The sequence below is a fragment of the Sorex araneus genome, chromosome 4 (genome assembly GCF_027595985.1).
Source record: "Sorex araneus isolate mSorAra2 chromosome 4, mSorAra2.pri, whole genome shotgun sequence".
Classification (NCBI taxonomy): domain Eukaryota; kingdom Metazoa; phylum Chordata; class Mammalia; order Eulipotyphla; family Soricidae; genus Sorex; species Sorex araneus.
The window spans coordinates 207,993,236-208,011,766 of NC_073305.1; the positions used below are offsets into that span (position 1 = coordinate 207,993,236).

At 45.7% G+C, this 18,531-nt stretch overlaps 1 protein-coding gene and 1 non-coding gene across 2 annotated transcripts in view; both read right to left on the reverse strand.

Annotated features, from left to right (window-relative positions):
- Positions 1-18,531, reverse strand: part of HS3ST4 (heparan sulfate-glucosamine 3-sulfotransferase 4) — a 473,641-nt gene that overhangs the window by 138,038 nt on the left and 317,072 nt on the right. The window lies entirely within an intron of this gene.
- On the reverse strand, positions 16,506-16,668 carry LOC129404633 (U1 spliceosomal RNA). Its single transcript, XR_008630011.1, has one exon. It is a non-coding gene; the product is annotated as a U1 spliceosomal RNA (small nuclear RNA).

The window sequence follows — 18,531 nt, forward strand, 5'->3', positions numbered from 1 at the left end:
CTGGGGCTACTTTAAAGGCAGTGGAGAATATATCATAGATATGAGATGGAGAAAAATTGGTTCCCAAGACACTAATGAGAATCTTGGTCCAATCTTTTTCTAAGTAAACATGAGGTTTTCAGCTACATGTATCTACGAATGGTCTTTATCAAGTTTGAGTTCAATGGCTATGGTTCACCGAAATAAGTTCTCTGCCAACGCAGCCTCAATAACAGCATGAGAAATGAGTAAATCAATTTAATCAATTTCTGAAATTGAGATGGCACAAGAAAGGATAGTTACTCTTTTTAAACTCTCAAAATCACTGATTATAAGAAAAAGGGAAGGCTACACTGTGAATAATATTTTGCATATTTCTGCAGGCTTTCTAAGATACTATAAACAATACAATGAATTCATCCTAAAAGAAAGTGATTACTTCTCTTGGTTGATATAATTATAAATCTGGAGTCTAACGAACTTGATACAATAGCTGGACATAAGACAAATATACTAAAGAAATGTGTTTTTTGTTTGTTTTATTTTAGGGCCACACCAAGCAGTGCTCAGGGCTTACTCTTGGCTCTGTGCTAAGGGATCACTTGTGACAGGGCTCAAGGAACCCTCTGGAGTGCAGGAAATCGAACCCCAGTGATACGGGTGTAAGGAAAACATCCCACCTATTGCACCATCACTTTGGCCCCTAAATTAATTGTCTTAAGCAAGCACTTACTAGCTAGAAATGAAAATAGAAAAAAAACATATGCATAAGCATGATCAAGCTAATACTTAAAAATGCCTTTAACCCACAAAATATGATATTTATGTGAAGAACATATAAAATTGTTTTTGAGAGTAACAATACTTTGTGAAATACGTGATCTGCATAGAATGGGATGATTATATGAAAATAACAATTATTTCAAAATTACTACATTAACTCAGTAGAATTTCCATTTGAACATCAATTTTTACTAATTTTATAAAATGTTAATTTTCACATGAAAGTATTTGTAATTAGAGAACCAAAAAATATGAGTGAAGAAAAACAGTGTGGGGGCCAGTGAGATACCTTAACAGGTAGGGTATTTGCCTTTCTCTAGTAGTACATATGGTACCTGAACACTGCCAGGAGTAACCCTGTGTGCAGAGTAAGCCCTGAGTAAGGCCAGATGTGACCTAAAAATAAACAAAAGCTAAAGGAAAAACAAAACAAAGAATACTGTTGAATGACTTCCTTTTATTATCACGCATGTATTTTCCATAATAGAAATGATGTGCTTTAATAAAAATAAATAGTTGAGGAGTTGCATTATACATACACATATGTGTTCACACATTTATGAAACATCAGGAAAAAAAAGCATCGGGACTAAAGCATAGTTCCACTCAATAAGTGGTGCTGGTACAACTGCCGATATTATCTAAGGTTGGGGGTACAGAAAGCATTCCCCTAAATTGTATAATACAGTTTAGAAGGATTTATAAGATATGTAAAAATGATACAGTTAACATTCTAGGTTATTTAAAATATTATGCATCTCTGGGGCTAGAGAGATAGCACAGCGGGTAGGGCGTTTGCCTTGCATGCGGCCGACCCGGGTTTGAATCCCAGCATCCCATATGGTCCCCTGAGCACCCCCAGGAGTAATTCCTGAGTGTAGAACCAGGAGTAACCCCTGTGCATCGCCGGTTGTGACTCAAAAAGAAAAAAAAAATATTATGCATCTCTCTAGATGTGTAAGTCACACAGAAGAGTGCTGCAAAGGTCTCAACTCTACCCCAGCACTTTGTCATTTTCTTGGTCTTGTCTCAACCCTCTGTTGGAAGAGGATGTGTGCGAAGCAATCATGTAACAAATTGAAGATTCTGCTTAGAACCTAGAAAGATAATCAGGTATAGCACTGTCACCATCGGCGCCTGCAGAGATTTCCTATAACCCACTGGTAGACAGCATTTTCATCCAAAGTCCTATCTGCCCTCTGATCTCACATTTCTTGGCTAGTTCTCATCTAAAGGAAAGAATTTATACTGATTATCTCCTGGTCCATCTTATCGACAAATATACCATTTTTCTAAGAAAGCAGAACAAACCAACTGAAGCAGAGGTGCTTCCTTAGCAAGGTGACACAGTGTCACTGCTCCAATGTACAGGCCTGGGTTGAGACTATAGATAAAGGAAAGTGGAAGGATCCAGGGAGAGAAAAGAAAAGGCACGTTTATTGTTTACTGAGTGTATAAAAATAATTCTGGTATCTCACCTGGGCTGGAGCGATAGCACAGCGGGTAGGGCATTCGCCTTTCATTCAGCCAATCTGTGTTCGATTCCTCTGCCCCTCTCGGAGAGCCCGGCAAGCTACCAAGAGTATCCCGCCCGCACAACAGAGCCTGGCAAGCTCCCTGTGGCATATTCGATATGCCAAAAACAGTAACAATAAGTCTCACAATGAGAGACGTTACTGGTGCCTGCTCGAACAACTCGATGAGCAACGGGATGAAAGTGACAGTGACAGTGATCTCATCTCAAAACAATCAAACTGTATCATGACTCTTGTCTCATAAATGCAGAGACAACAGCTCAACTAGTTGCAATAGCTTGCTCAAGGTAGTGATGGCAAGTTTCCTGATATACTTTTCTGTCTGTTCTCTCCTTTCAGATTTGAATTTCCCCTTTCCACCTCATTCTAGTGATTTATTTATGGAGTGTCTGGAACATTTCACTCCTAATAAAAATGATTTCTTTTGGGAAGTTTGTTGCAATGGTAGTGTAACAAAAATATCCTTTCCACTCAGATAGTTAAATCAGTAAATAGTAAGTCTAGGTTTGCCAGGGGCTTCCCTGGCAAGGGAAGTCACCTGAGAAGTGAATGAACATATGAAAGCATCATCAAGAGCAAGGGCAAGGAACTGCGTCTAAGTCCCTGGATCCAGCCATACCTGAAGCAAATGTTGTCTGTGGATTCTGGAGACCATAGATTGATAAAGTCCTTTATTTATTTAAATCACTTTTTATTGGACTTGTGTTGCAGCACTGAAACTCTGGATGAACTGAGTCACCCCAGAGCTAAGAAGTGATGGAACCAAGATACAAATATCTGTTTTTTCTGACTTCAAAAATCATGGTCTTTCCAAAATTCCCCGCATTTGGATAAGCCCTATTTGTGACCTGGCCAGGGGTGAGGGTGGGGGAGGAATAGCACAATTCATAAGACAATCTGCTATGATATCTGGCACATCCTAAACCTGCTGTGAATTCTACACAATTTTTTTTTAATAAATCACTGTATCACTGTTGTCCCATTGTTCATCAATTTGCTCAAGCGGGCACCAGTAACATCTCCATTGTGAGACTTGTTACTGTTTTTTTGCATATCAAATATGCCACGGGGAGCTTGTCAGGCTCTGCCATGGGGGGCAGGATACTCTCGGTAGTTTGCTGGGCTCTCCAAGAGGGGTGGAGGAATCAGAACCTGGGTGATTGGCTGCATGCATGCAAGGCAAACGCCCTACCTGCTGTGCTATCGCCCCAGTGAAGAACATTCTGAAAAAGCTGATGGAAAGATCTCAGCTGTGTTTTAATAAAACCATAAATGTCCACAGAGACCTGGGCGATGGATCAGTAACGAGGGGTCTTGCAAGTCTGAATCTCTGACAGGGGGTTCCCCTTTGTGGAGCAAACACAGAGAGCATTTTGCAGAGGCTCTGCCCTCTGGGACCCCGGCAACACCTGGAGTGTGTGATCTCAGCCAATAGCTCTGCGGGAGCACTGTGACTAAAGCATACCGTGACCTGCAGTGTGAACGCTGTGGCCAGGAGTGAGGCCTCAGTCACACAGAGGCGTGAGCCTCACAGGTAACTCCAGCCAACCAGAGCACACATGAGCCCTGTCACTGAAGTCTTCCTTCCTTGCTGATTGGAGAGCCAAAGGTGCGAGCGCGCCAATCATCGCAGTAGCAAAGGGAAGAGGAGAAAAAGCAAAATAAAGGACAGATCCTAGGGCTTCCGCTTTGTTCAACAGGCACAGAAAAGTGTGTGAAAATGGACAATCGATGACCTCTGAGTGAGAAGAACAGAGAGGGAATTCTGGTTCTGCCCCTCGGCTGTGTGTGTTTAGAGAACAAGATGCAGTTCTCTGAGTCTTAATTCTTCCTCTTCTCTGCCAGACCTTTGCTGAGATGAAAATAAGACATTGGCATTCAAAGTGCTTATATTTATTAACGTTAAATTTGTAAATGGCTAGAATATAATACAAATTATATGTCACTATGGTGTTTGGCTGCAGTTTCAATTTTCAGTGCCATTTGACATTCTATATGTGAGGTTTTAGACTCAATATGAGAAATGGCATGTAACAAGAAATGAACGGAGGATGGAGTCAACTGCACTTACTAATAAAAGAAATTAGCTCAGAAGCTGTATTGAAAGATAAAAATAAAGGTGACTCACAAACACAATGTGTAATCTCTTTACAATATTATGCAAAGGCTAAGATATATAGGTATAAATAAGATAAACAAATAGAATACATTATCGGAAGATGGAAAAGAAAACCTCAAAGGATTAAAAATATCAAACAAGAGTATATGCAATAGGAACCAGAGAAACAGTATGACAGAGAAATTGTACAATGGGTCAGTCTTGCATGCAGCCAACCCAGGTTCCAGCCTCAACACCCCTTATGGTTTTCAGACAACTGCTGGGAGTAGTCCCTGACCACGGAGCCAGGAGGAAGCTCGGAGTACCACTAGGCTAAGGAAGCTGAAAAAAAAAAATGAGTGTAGAATGAAATATTTCATGTAGTAAGGTAATAATAAGGCAAAGAGATATACAATGCTAACAAGGTTAAATGAATAATGCACGAAAGGGAACGGGGGGCTCGAAAGCTGAATCTCTTGCAAGGACTGACAGTCATCGGATGCAGAGTCGGGCCAGGTGCTATATATTCATTATTTCGTACCAGGTCAAGCTCGGTTAACATTTTCATTTCACAAGGAGGCAGGGACTAGATGGCGGGGAAGGGAAGAAAATGAAGAAAGTCCCTAGGTCTGTGAGCAAGGCCAGTGTTTGAAGGGTCTCCACCAGCAGAGTGTTCGGACCCTGTCACCAGAGAAAGCAGAACAAAACTGGAGGCACAGAGAGGGGGGGGGAGAGAGAGGGAGAGAGAGAGGGAGAGAGAAAGAGAGGGAGAGAGAGAGGGAGGAAGAGAGAGAGATGGAGAGAGAGGGAGAGAGAGCGAGAAAGAGAGAAAGGGAGAGAGGGAGAAAGAGGGAGAGAGGGAGAGAAGCGAGCAGCAAGAAAGGAGGAGAGGAGGGAGGGGGAGATGGAGGGGGAGAGAGTGGGGAGAGGGAGGGGAGAGAGAGAAGAGAGAGAGAAAGGAGAGACAGACAGACAGAGAAGCTCCCCTGCTCCCTAGGCCTCGTCATCAGGCCAGACCAGCACAGCTTCATCCCGAGCACAGGGGTCTGCATTGCTATGCAGGAAGCTCCCTGGGAACCGGTGGCCGCTCAGAGCCCCCCGGGACCCAGATGTCCGGCACAGCGCTCAGAGCCGCTCACCGTGACAGCCTGATGGCAGAAACGCAAGGGTGCAGGAGCTGCAGCTGCAGAACCAGCCCCTCCCTCCTGTCTCTCAGGGGCTCACTTGAAATGCTGGGGATGCACACGGCAGCAAACACATCACAGGGGGCTTGAACAGGGGCGGCGGGCCGGGCTGGGGGGGCGTCCCTGAGGGACTGCATCTCCACGCGCGACTGTGGCTCTGGCTGGCAGGAGAAAGGCAGGCAAACCATTGTGTGCAGTTTTCTGAATGGGGACCAGGCCGCCTTGCACTGAGGAAGAGGCAGGCTTGCTTCTCGCTTCTCTCAAATCAGGGGCTCACCCCAGTGCCTGCGGGTGACTCTGGGAACAGCCAGACCTGGGTGCCTCGCCGGGGAATCTCAGCACACCGCAGACCCCAGCCTATTTCCTCTGAAGATGTGACAGTGTGACCCTGTGCCTAAGAACATCAGACTCCCTCCTGTGTCAGGGTTCAGCAGCAAGACGCAGATACACCTGGATTCCAATATTAGACTGATTGTGCAGGATAAGGACCCTGACCCTGAAAGAGCCTCCGGTATGGCATCGTTGGAGGGATGAGTAAAGAGAGGCTTCTAAAATCTCAGGGCTTGGACGAATGGAGACGTTACTGAGACTGCTCGAGAAATTCGACGATCAGATGATGATGATGATGATGATGATGATGATGATGATGATAATGATGATGATGATGATGATGATGATGATGAAGATGAAGCACCCAGAAGGTACCATTCAAGTTGGGGAGTCCATTAAAGTTGGGGAGTCCTCCTACTTTTGTGCCCTAGTACATCGGATTCTCCAAACCAGTGTTGGAAAGGAGTTTACTTAGTCCATCACACACAAAACATCTTGAGACGAGAAAGCAAGGGCATCTAGTCATTTAACGTCCAGACAGACTACAACTAGGCAACCCCCTGAAGTTGCAGCCCCGTGCAGGGCTATGGAGCACTTTTATAGGAGTTTTTCTGGCAACATAAATTATGGGACAAAAAGAAGAGGAAAAGAATGGGGTTTCTCGATTGTTTGCATAGTGACAATCCACTGAGACCATTGAGGCAGGAGGGGCATGGCACAGGACTTAGAGAGGGTCCTTGTTGCTGGGAATCTTCATGACGGATACACCCTGCTTTAAGTCATGTAGACATTTACTAATTGACTAGTTGTTTCAGTGGCTTCACTGTCCTTCCAGACAAGGTAACAGGTGGGTTGGGGTCCTTATGTTTTGTTGGGAATCATCATTTATGATTTATGACTTATTCACCCCTGCCCGTTTCTCAGAATGGGTCACTTGGAACTCCCACCTCTAGCTGCCTTCCTGGACATCTGTGCTCAGTTATGTGCCGACCTTTCTGACTTTTCCATCACTATAATCGTACATCAGGATAAGGCATTTCTTAATCCAAAGGGTACAGGGACAGCAGAGCGAACACTGCAATTTTACCCATCCACATCACACTAGGAATGCTCTCTTGATTTCCCTTTTTACCTGGCTGACCACTGGTATCATAGAGTTTTCAGCTTAGCCACTTCCTCCAAAACGTCCTCTTTGATTTCTTACCCTAAGCTCTTGTTGGAGCTAACCTTTTCCATGGTTGCCAATATTTCCACATTTCTTATCTCGACCTAATTAAAAAATAATAGAAAATAATTATAAATATCTGGTTCCCTCATTTTTTCTTTTCTTTTCTTATTGGTCATTGGCTGGAGTGATAGCACAGTGGTAGTGCACGCTGCTGACCCGGGTTGGATTCCTCCGCCCCTCTCAGAGAGGGAGAACCCGGCACACTACAGAGAGTATCCCGCCCGCAGGGCAGAGCCTGGCAAGCTCCCCGTGGCGTATTCAAGATGCCAAAAACAGTTAACAGCAAGTCTCACAATGGAGACGTTACTGGTGCCCACTCGAGCAAAACTGATGAGCAACGGGATGACAGTGACAGTGACAGTGACAGGTTCTCTCATCAGAATAGAAGCCACATGGAGACAATGATCAGCCACAGAACCCACCCCACAGAGTCCCTAGGATAACTAGCGCGATGCAAAAATTCTGGGGAATGAATACATTTCTATTTCCTTGCCTATCTAATACATTGCTATTTCCTGTCTCCTTCCTCACCTCTGTAACCTGCATGTTAGCAAGCTCACTGGATTGCTCTGAGATTTAACCCAGCATGTGAGCAGCCCAGCCCGCGCCTGGATCACAGTGGGCTCTCGATAAATGTTAATTCCCTTTCTACCACGTTTACTCTTCCCAATAAATGTATTTCTTATGGAGCTATTCTTGGCTAACCACTGACTTCATCTTCCCGGCTGGCATTAATAATGCTAATAAATATTCTCACCATATCCTCCGGAGACTGCGGCAATGCAGGGGTTAATCATCTGTCTCCGTCTGACAGTAATTTCTGGGTCTGAACCACTACAGAAAGCTCTTTTTCTCTCCATGGCTGTCAACATGGAAATAAAGTGATTAAAAGTGTTAAATATCATATATAATAAATGGTGCCAATATAAAACTTAATGCTCCTCATATTTCCTTTGAGTTGCTACCTTTTGCATTAATTGAAGCAAGAAATGTTCCACTTAGTTAAAATATCTACTTAGTATCCTGCTCATAAACACATCTGCAGCCCGAGTTCACTGGTTCAGTGGGTTTAAATTAGTTGGTATCAATGTTATTGATGAGAGGAGGGTTCGGTGTGCCTGCTGCGGCTGTGATGAGGAGAGGGATGCTCTGGTTTCCAGACTCCCCAAGGGTCCCGGGCTCAGTGCTCTGTGAGGATAAACAGAGATGCTGACTGTGGGGGTCTCACCACAAACCTATGAGCCAGGTGTTTTTAATGGAGACCCTGGAATTACCCTGGGCTGAAACGTGTGGAAACTCCCTGCAGGAACCTGAGGCAGAAGCACCCCATTTTTTGTTTGCTTTTTGTGCCACACCTGGTGGTGCTCAGGGCTTACTCCTGGCTCTGCACTCAGGAATTACTCCTGGTGGGCTTGGAGGACCATAAGGGATGCTGGGGATTAAATCTGGGTTGGCAGTGTGCAAGGTTAGTGCCCTACAGCTGGACTATCTCTCTCGCTCCAGAAGTGCCCAACTGTCCATCCATAACTCCTTTTACCCAGGAAATGGATAATGCACAAGTGCTGCACACTCTGAAACCTTTGACTGTTGCCAAATTTTTCGAGACAACACCCCCCACCTTCCCCCCACACACACACTCACACACACACACACACACAGAGACACACACCAGTTTCAGATGCTGGGGAGTACAGCCCTGAGGTCCTGGCACTGGCCCCAACAACGTGGCAGGTTTGGGTCTGAATCTTCAGCTCCTCTAGATTTGACCTTGGGCACAAATCTGATTGTGTGTGCATGCGCACACACACACACACATGCGCACATGTGTGTCTGCTGAATGGAGATAATCACATGACTTGAATCATGAGGTGATTGTGAAGATTAAATACAGGAGGGTTACTTAGCCTGTTGTATAGCATTTGTGATGTCATTCCATCTGCACTCTAGTCCAACTAGACATGAATTACCTTTCTAGCAGAACTCAATGAACTCCTATTAGACAAGAACTGCACTACTAAAAGACTCACCAGACTCCTATTGGATAAGCATTAACCTACTTGAAGAGTCACTGGACTCCTATTGGACAAACGTTATCCTACTTAAAGATTCACTGGATAAATACCAATTGAACAAACATTACCCTACTAGAAGACTCATTGGACTCCTATTGGACATGCATTATCCTATTAGAAGACTCACTGGACTCCTATTGGATAAGGATGAACCTACTTGAAGACTCACTGGACTATTATTGGACAAATATTATCCTACAAGGAACCTCACTGGACTCCTATTAGACACGGATTACTTAGAAGTTTCACTGGACTTCTATTAGACATGCTTTGCTTACAAGGCTCACTGAAGGCAAAACATGGAGGTCCAAATGTTGTTTAGAACATTCAACATCCAAAGCACAGGACCACACCCAACACTGGTGAGAATGTGGAGGAACAAGAATATCCTCACTCATTGCTGATGAAAACGCAAAACAGTAACATGTCTCTGGAAGAAATGGCAGTACTTCATAAAACAAATTCTTACTGTACAATCCAGCAATTGCATAATGATATTTTTTATCCAACGGGATCATAAGTTCATGCTTGCCCAAAGCCCAGCATACAGATGTTTATAGCAGCTTTCTTCAAATTGCCAAAAACGTAAGCACCAAGATATCCCTTGGCAGGTGGTGGATTCCTAAATTGAAGTACATTGAGTCAATGGATTATTATTCAGTGTTAAAAAGACATGGGCTTTTGAGTCATGGAAAGACAGGGAGGACTTACAAAAGCATATTCCCAAGTAAAAGAAATCTATTTGGAAAGGCTACACATGGCCTGATTTCAGCATCAGAGAAAAGGCAAAACTATAGAGGAAGCATAGCACTGCCCTGCACTGTCCTTCCGTTACTCACCGATTTGCTTGAGCAGGCACCAATAAGGTCTCCATTGTGAGACTTGTTACTGATTTTGGCATATCAAATATGCCACGGGTAGCTTGCCAGGCTCTGCCGTGCAGGCGGGATACTCTCAGTAGCTTGCTGGGCTCTCTGAGAGGGACAGAGGAATTGAACCCAGGTCGGCCGTGTGCAAGGCAAACGCCCTACCCACTGTGCTATTCCTCCAGTCCATAGAGGAAGTAGAAAAAAAAATTTTTTTCACAGAGGGCTTGCAGTGGGGGGAGACTATGAATAGGTCGATGACAGAAGGGTTTGACAGCAGTAAGACTATACTGTATGCTCCGTATGGCTGACCTATGTCTTTATAACTGCGTTCAAATTCACGTAGAATGCAATACACCAAGTAGGAACACTAACATAGATTCTGGATTTGGGGTTTTTTCAAAAGAAATCCAAAAATATGCAGCACTTTAGATTATGTAGTTAATGTCTCCAAAAGTCCACCTTCTGGTCCATAAAAATGACAGTAAACTATCCCAGTGAGGTCACTGGGAGCTTAACGCAGGCGGGCACGCCTCCGAGCTTCTGGCGGAGGCAACCCACAAACCAGCGCTACGAACCAAACTCAGCTGCAGGCACAGTCCCTGCGGCCTCAGTTGTGGGAGGAACTCTGTTTGGGGGCGGCAGGGCTCGGTGCAGGGGGTGGGGGTGGTGGCGGGGGGAGCCCCGGCAGGCACTGAGCCAACACCAAGGAGAGCAAGCCAAGCCGGGAGTTGTTTACATTCCTAATTACAGGAATCAAGGCTCCAGCACAGCCAGGTGTCATTCCAACAGACAAGGTTAATAGGATGTGAACGGGCCCAGCTGCCGCCGCTCGCTCGCTCGCTCGGCTCCGAGGACAGGTAGACGGAGGCCAAGTCAAATGCGTTCGCTGCAGCCTGACCAGGCTGCTCGCTGCCCAGCTGTGCAGAAGCACAGGTTCAAATTCAATCCTGTGACTCCTCGGTTTCCCTCACAACCTCGGGGTCTGGTCCAGAGAAAGGGGCCCGCTGGGGATGGAGGTTGTGAGTGGTCAGACCTAAATGTGGGGCGGCATCTCTTCACACTTCCCCCCGGAAGCCCCCCGGGGGAACAGACCAAGGAGGAGGCGTGAATGTGGGGATAACAGGACAGTTTTCGGAGTCCAGTCTGCCCTGGGCTGCATCCCACCCCTCTGCCTGCTTTCCTGGAGGAGCTGTGGCCATCTTTTTGGGTCACACCCGGTGATGCACAGGGGTTACTCCTGGCTCATGCACTCAGGAATTATTCCTGGCGGGGCTCGGGGGACCATATGGGATGCTGGGAATCGAACCCAGGTCGGCGACGTGCAAGGCAAACGCACTACCCACTGTGCTATTGCTCCAGCCCCAGCTGTGGCCATCTTCATTACCATCCAGCAATTCAATTTCTCCCCATCTGGAATCTGGGAGTTGATTTTTCTTTTTTTTTTTTGGCAGGGGGGAGGGTCACCATGAGGATAAACTACTTACAGGCACATGGGAAACTAGCTCAATAAATATTAGTGAACATTATTAGCGGGCCGGCTTTAATGGGCTACCTGGGCAAGTGCAGAGCTCGGGCATCCATCACCTCTGAGTCCGCACCCTGCCAGCCGGCAGACGCGTCAACCAGGCCACTTCACAACCTGCTTCTTCTGATCAATGATTTACAGCTTGTGCTTCCATGTTAATGAAGTGTAATTGCCAAGCCTGAGATGCAGCGCCGCAGCCAAACACACACCGCGCGGTCTTAAAAAAATGACCCCCTGGGCCCCCTGAGTGACGCTGCAGGGACACTCTGGAGCGTTCGATGCTTGGAGGAGACCACCAGGCCCAGCCGTGCAGGCACGTGATCCGTGTCCAGGCGGGCAACCCGCTCCTCGCCAGCGTTTTCCTCTCCATAAAAATTAATGCCGGAACAGGTTGCCAAATGGCTCCAGCTAATGGGCTTTTGAGTGAGGACTAAATTTTATTCTAATGTATCAGTGTCAGCACTGAAATCACGTTTTTATGGACACTGCAAGTGCACACAGCAGCGCCAACCAGCCTTCCCAGGACTGCCACATGGCGGACTTGTGTCTGCTGAGATAGCAAGAAGCTGGAAAAGGGGTAGGTTGGGCTGGGGGTCGTGCCTCTGGTCTCTTCTATCTCGTGCTCTGGGGAACCATAACCTCAATGAACTAAAAATGCAAATGAGGGCTGGAGCAGTAGCACAGCGGGTAGGGCGTTTGCCTTGCACGCGGCTGACCCGGGTTCGATTCCCAGCATCCCATATGGTCCTCTGAGCACCACCAGGAGTAACTCCTGAGTGCAAAGCCAGGAGGTAACCCCTGTGCATCGCTGGGTGTGACCCAAAAAGAAAAAATAATAATAAAAAAATGCAAATGAAAACTAAATGCCCCAAAATCAGTTGCATCAGTCTAAAGATGGAGTGGCCAGTCTTCCTGGCCTGGCTTTCGATATTAGTTTCATACTACTTTTTCATATTCCACAAATGAATGCATCCATTCTGTATCTGTCCCTCTCCTTCGGACTCATTTCATCCAGCATGATACTCTCCATGTCCATCCATTTACAGGCAAATGTCATGACCTACATTTTTCCTAAGAGCTGCGTCATATTCCATGGTATAGATGTACCATAGTTTCTTTATCCAGTTGTCTGTTCTCAGGCACTCAGGTTGTTTCCAGATTCTAGCTATGGTGAATAGTGCTGCAATGAACATAGGAATGCAGATGGTGTTTCTGCTGTGTGTTTTTGGCACCCCGGGATGTATTCCCAGAAGTTGTATTTCTGGGTCAAATGGGAGCTCCATGATAAAAGCCATTTCAATGCCATGTGATCAATGTTCAGCTCCTATATTGACTCATTGATATTACCATATATTACCAGTTCTTCCTCCTGGTTCTGAGATCCAACAGCAAAGGAAACACAGTCTGTGGGGCTCATGGTCTAGGAGCTGAAGCAAGACAGTGTGTGAAGGGTTCATCATTGTCCCTGAGAAAAACTCGGCAGGAGATTGGGAAAGCTGATGATAGAGATGGCCACGGGCTATTTTAAACAGCATGGTGAGAAAAGACCATACCGAGAAGGGAGACATTTAAATAACCCTGGTGGAGGTGGGTCCCGTATTGCTCAGAGCTTGGGCAGAGAGCCAAACTCCCCCAAGAAAACACTCAATAAAGGGTAGCCAGTGCAGCAACACAGTTGTCATTGACACTGGGGGAAAAGGTAAAAATACACTACAGCAGAGAACTCTCAAAAGCGCAAAGGACCGACCACTCAACCAATCAACAGATTAAAAATGTGCTGATGTCCAAGTGAACTTACACCTTCTCATTCTGCCATTGAGTCATGCTGAGATGCATGGAGCAGACAGGAAAAGCTACATTTGACCCCAGGCGGACCAGAGTATCTGGCTCCTGTGTTTGACAGACTCCCTCTTTAAGCAGGTAGTGTTTGCATCCACTGAGATGCATACTATGGACATTCAGACATGTGTGGTAAGTGGGCACTGACATGCATATACTAGACACACAGCTGTATGTGCTGGGTACTCAGATATGTGTGCTAGGTGCTCAGGCATATGCAGTGGGTACTCAGTCGAATGTAACAGACACTTAGAGTTGCCCAGTGACTAAAGGCAATCACGGGATGTAGGGGCAAGAAATTGCCTAGATTTTCCAACAGGGACCTGAGTTCCTGAAGGCACGTAGTGCTGGGGAGAGGTGCTACCTTATCATTTTCATCCTTGATGTTATTTTTGGAAATTCATAAAGAGTTAAAAAATCCTAGAGTTATAAAGAGATTGTGATTTCTACTTTCTGAATGTAGGAGACCAAAGTTCAAATCTGAGCCCTGAGTGTTCTCAATTGTGTGGTATTGGAAAAATGATTTTTCCTCAGAAATGTGGATTCTAAAGGTGACTTATGAGTCACAAAACCAATACCGGGGTCAGAATGGGACTTAAAGTCTTTCTGACTCAGAATCCCACACTCACATGGATTTAGGTGGGGAGCACACAGCGCTGCTAAAGGCCTGAGTATAAATTAGAAAACGTACAATAAAATTCCACTCCATTCAGTCTGTCTCTGCTACCTTATGGCATCTCTCTCAACACAAAGCTTTTTGTTATTAAGTGGTGATGGGCTCTGGATTCTGAGAGAATAACTGGGGAATAATTGTGCACAAGTTACTTTTTTTGCATCTCTGAAAGAAGGAAACTAACTGACCTCATATCATCAAAGAGGCCACCGGTATGAACAGAACTGGGGCTCAACACTAAATACTTCCTGGGCATTGTTGGCTTTAAGTTTTATGACAGAATAATGGCGCCAATCCCATTTTACAGAACAGGAGACTGAGCTCTGAAAATTTCAGGTTTTTTTCCCACTCACACAGCAAAAAAATTTATGAGGAAACTTAAGCGTCTGACTCCAGAAACTATTTTATGAATCTCTATGGTACTTTAAAGAGATTAGAGACTTCTGGGCAGAAAATAGGTACTTTATCAAAAGACATCGGCTCTGGGCTAGTGAGAGAGTTCAAAGGGCTGGAGCATATGCTCTGCACACAGGAACCCTGGATCCAATCCCCAGCCTGCCAGGCCTGGCCCCCAAAATTGAAAAACAGAGAGATGCCCATTTCAACCTTTCTTCCAGGCCAAGCCCCTGCTTCGGGGGCCCTGCCTACTGTTCCTCTTCCCTCTACCAGGCCTCTGATGGAGGATGGAGACCCTAGGTGGGGACCCAAGTGCCTTTCCTATGTCTCTTCTCCACCTTAGAACCGAAAGGAAGATCTACTTTCTCTGTGCAGTCAACAGAGTTTGTAACGGAGAAACTGAGTTCATCCTAACCAACAAGCATACCACCTTCAGTGCATGTACGTGGCTTTATTTTTTTTGCTGATGACATAGCCAGCATGTGCCACTTGAAAACAACTCAGCCAATGATAGATCACATGTATGAAGGTGGTCCCCAAAGGCCATTTACCATAACCCAGGTGTAGAGTAAGCTATACTGCTAAGAGTGTAGCTTTCTCACAACTCAGTCACTGAAAAAAGAATTTCTCCAAACACAACCCTCATCTGCAAGTGATGTGCAATGGAATCCCTTACTTCTTCTAGAAACAATCCCCAATTTTCTTTGGAGGTATTCATCATATCCCAACTATCTGTCCATGTAGTTTATTCAAAGTTAAACCCAAGAGTTAGGTACCCACCCCCAGAGTCAATTACTGAACCCCATGATGTTTGTTGAACCTCAAACTTTCCTTTTCCTGCTGGGGTGAGGGTATCAATCTCTGGGTACCTGTACCCATCTATTTTCTTACTGAGGAGAGTGTGGATGAGGAGTACAGGTGAAAAAAAAGGAGGTGGATGGGGGCTGGAGTGATAGCACAGCGGGTAGGGCGTTTGCCTTGCACGCGGCCGACCCGGGTTCGATTCCCAGCATCCCATATGGTCCCCTGAGCACCGCCAGGGGTAATTCCTGAGTGCAGAGCCAGGAGTGACCCTTGTGCATCGCCAGGTGTGACCCAAAAAGCAAAAAAAAAAAAAGAAAGGAGGTGGTCACCTGGTGGCACTGTTTAGACCCCTGAGTCCAGCCTTATCTGAATCAGGTAATAATCCAAGATGTATTTGTTTTTCCCTGAAATGATTTTGAGTTGGTTTTTACATCCATTAAAAAGAAAAGATTCTAAATACCCAGACTCTTTCATTCATTCTTCAGAGGCATCTGCTTTGTCCTTTATTACAACCCACCTAGACTATCCCCTAGTGCCCCTGCCACATCTATAAGGACAGTAACAAGTCCCTTTCCCAAGACTGAAAACTTAAAGGAGAATCAAGAGAACTTCGTGTCTGAGTGTGCTCACTGGAACTAGCTGCTGAGAGGTAGAGGTTGTGGTACTCACTGCATTTCTGGTCTAATGGGTAAAGCTGGTATATAAAGTCAGGTTCTTGCACTGGTTCAGCAGCTTTCTGAGTGGCATTGGCAAAAATCACAGTGTACTCTTATAAACTAGAGGAAATAATAATAACATACAAGAATCTGGGTGCAAAAGCGAAGGGGCTAGACTCATTTCTGGAAAAAGACAATTTTCCCCACTTCTCTTTCTTTTCTATTTCCCCTAACTCTGTCTTTTATTCATGCAAGAAACTATACTGACTGGACAAGTGAATGAGCAGAAGTCAATTTATCCAGACAGGTCAAGTCTGATTGGAAACACAACAAATGCCCATGGGACTAATAGATTCCAGGCAACAGAAGGAGCTTCGTCATCTCCTATCCCAAGGGCTCTTGTATGAATCAAAATGAGTCTGGGGGAAATCATTTGCAAAGTGTAAATCACTACAGTTGTGCTTCAGTAGAACTAGGTAACTATGGGTATAAGCTTTCTATAGATCCGCAGGGGTTATAAAACTTCATTTTTAACTGGGGAGACACAAATGCAGTCCCCCACTACCAAAAATTATGCAGTTGAGTTTCTCACATTTGGGGAAATCACAGGAGTCAGCACATCCCGAGTGCGATGGATAAGCCTCACCCTGGGAAAATTACCTGCATGACCATGGTTTCTCCCCTGCCAGGTAAGTATGGTTATGCATTCTCCTTAAAATTGGACGAATCTCTGAGCACACACTCTCCATGCTCCTCCCAAGAGTGATCAAACACACAGAAAAGAAAGCATGGTGCTCCTTGTAGGGGCTAGAAATTACACTAACCATCTAATTCATCTTTCCTCGTCATAATTCATTCCAAGAAGATGTACTGAATCCATATTGACCTTACTTGAGGGAGTGAGGGGGGAGGGTGAAAATAAAGAAATGGCCCCCAGAAACTCAGATTGTAGAAGAAGAAGCCTACACACAAGCTGAATCGAAGGCGGTTCAGGGGGCTGAATGAGACTCTATGGAAGCATCATTGTCAACCCTAGCCCACGTTCCTGGGACTCACTGACTGAGTCACTCACTGATCACTGATCACTCACTGATCTGGGGGATGCTGGGAGTTGGTGAACTCCTGCTTCCTTCCATCCCGGCTTCCTTCCATCCCTTGAGATCCAACTTCTATCTTAGCTCAACCCCCACGGAATTGAAAACCCACAGTGGTAACTCTTGATATTATCTGCTCTCTTTTCTTTCTCTCTCTCCTCTCCCCCATTCTTCTAGAGCATTTTCCTGAAATCCCTTTCCAAATACTAGATCTGCAATCTTTGTCTAAGTATCAGCTTCAGGCAGAACCCAGACTAGGACACCCCACATAGCAAGAAGCATGTGCCAGCTTTACATGTGAAAGACTGAGATTCAGAGCCCTGAGTGTTTCCACCTCCCCCCGACACCACACACACACCTTCCCCATTGGAATCTAGGATCCACACCAATGTATGTACCAGCATACAACCCAGCTACTCTTGGGGACAGTTCCCATGGGACCGTCTCCCCAGGGATTCTCCACACCTACTCCACTGTTGTTAAACACCGCTCTTTTCTCTCCCACAGATGAAACACCAGGTAGCAATAAGTGGTGAATAATTCACATCGCTCATCTTTATTAATAGGCCCTGAGGCCCATTGAGTGCCAAGTGCTGAACCATGCCATGCAATAAATATTAACTCAGGACAATGACACGGATCATTACCTCAGATGCTTGGTGTGGAAATGGAGGCAGATACCTATCCTTTGCTGAGAGAGCCACTGAAGGAAAGCAAGGGAGGGCTTAAAAAGAACCAGTCAGAGTGCCAGAGTAATGTTCCCAAGCCCTTCCAGAGGTATCATTCGCCCTTACCTCTCTCTAACCCTCATCTGACCCTTGAGTCATTCATTCTTGACCAGCCTGATCTCTACCCAGGAGTCCCTGGAATAATCTGCTGCTGTGGCAGGCAGCCAAGATGACTCGTGATTTCTGCATTCTGGATCCGATGCCGTGTAACGGATCCAACTCCCCGACTCACTTCTGACAGAACATGGGATGTCACCTCTGAGGGGAGGTCATGAAGTATTCATTTCCCTTTTGCTTATTCACTGTAATGTGAGCTGTCCTCGGCAGACATACAGAATGCAAGAAACTGAGGCACCCGCTGGCAATAACCAAGAAGAAGCCAATGTCCCTGGTCCAGTGGCCTGTGTGGGACCGAATCCCACCAACAACCCCAGGGCTGAATCTGAAACAGGACCTTGTTCCCAGAGCCTACGACAGCTTGGTCCACTCAATCCAGATCTCAATCCCTCACCTGGTCTAGAATCTCTTCCCTCAGACTCATCTCTTTACTCTTCAAGATCCTCAACCTCCCCAGCCTCAACCCTCATGCCTCAAGACTCCCCACCCCTACTGCTTCACCTGAGTGTTACACGTTTCTCTATTCTCAGAACTTGTATGTGGAGGATTCAACTCTCTGCTTAAGCTTTCCACTGGGTGTGGCTTTTGCCAAGTCAAACCCGTATTAGATGTCCTGTTAGA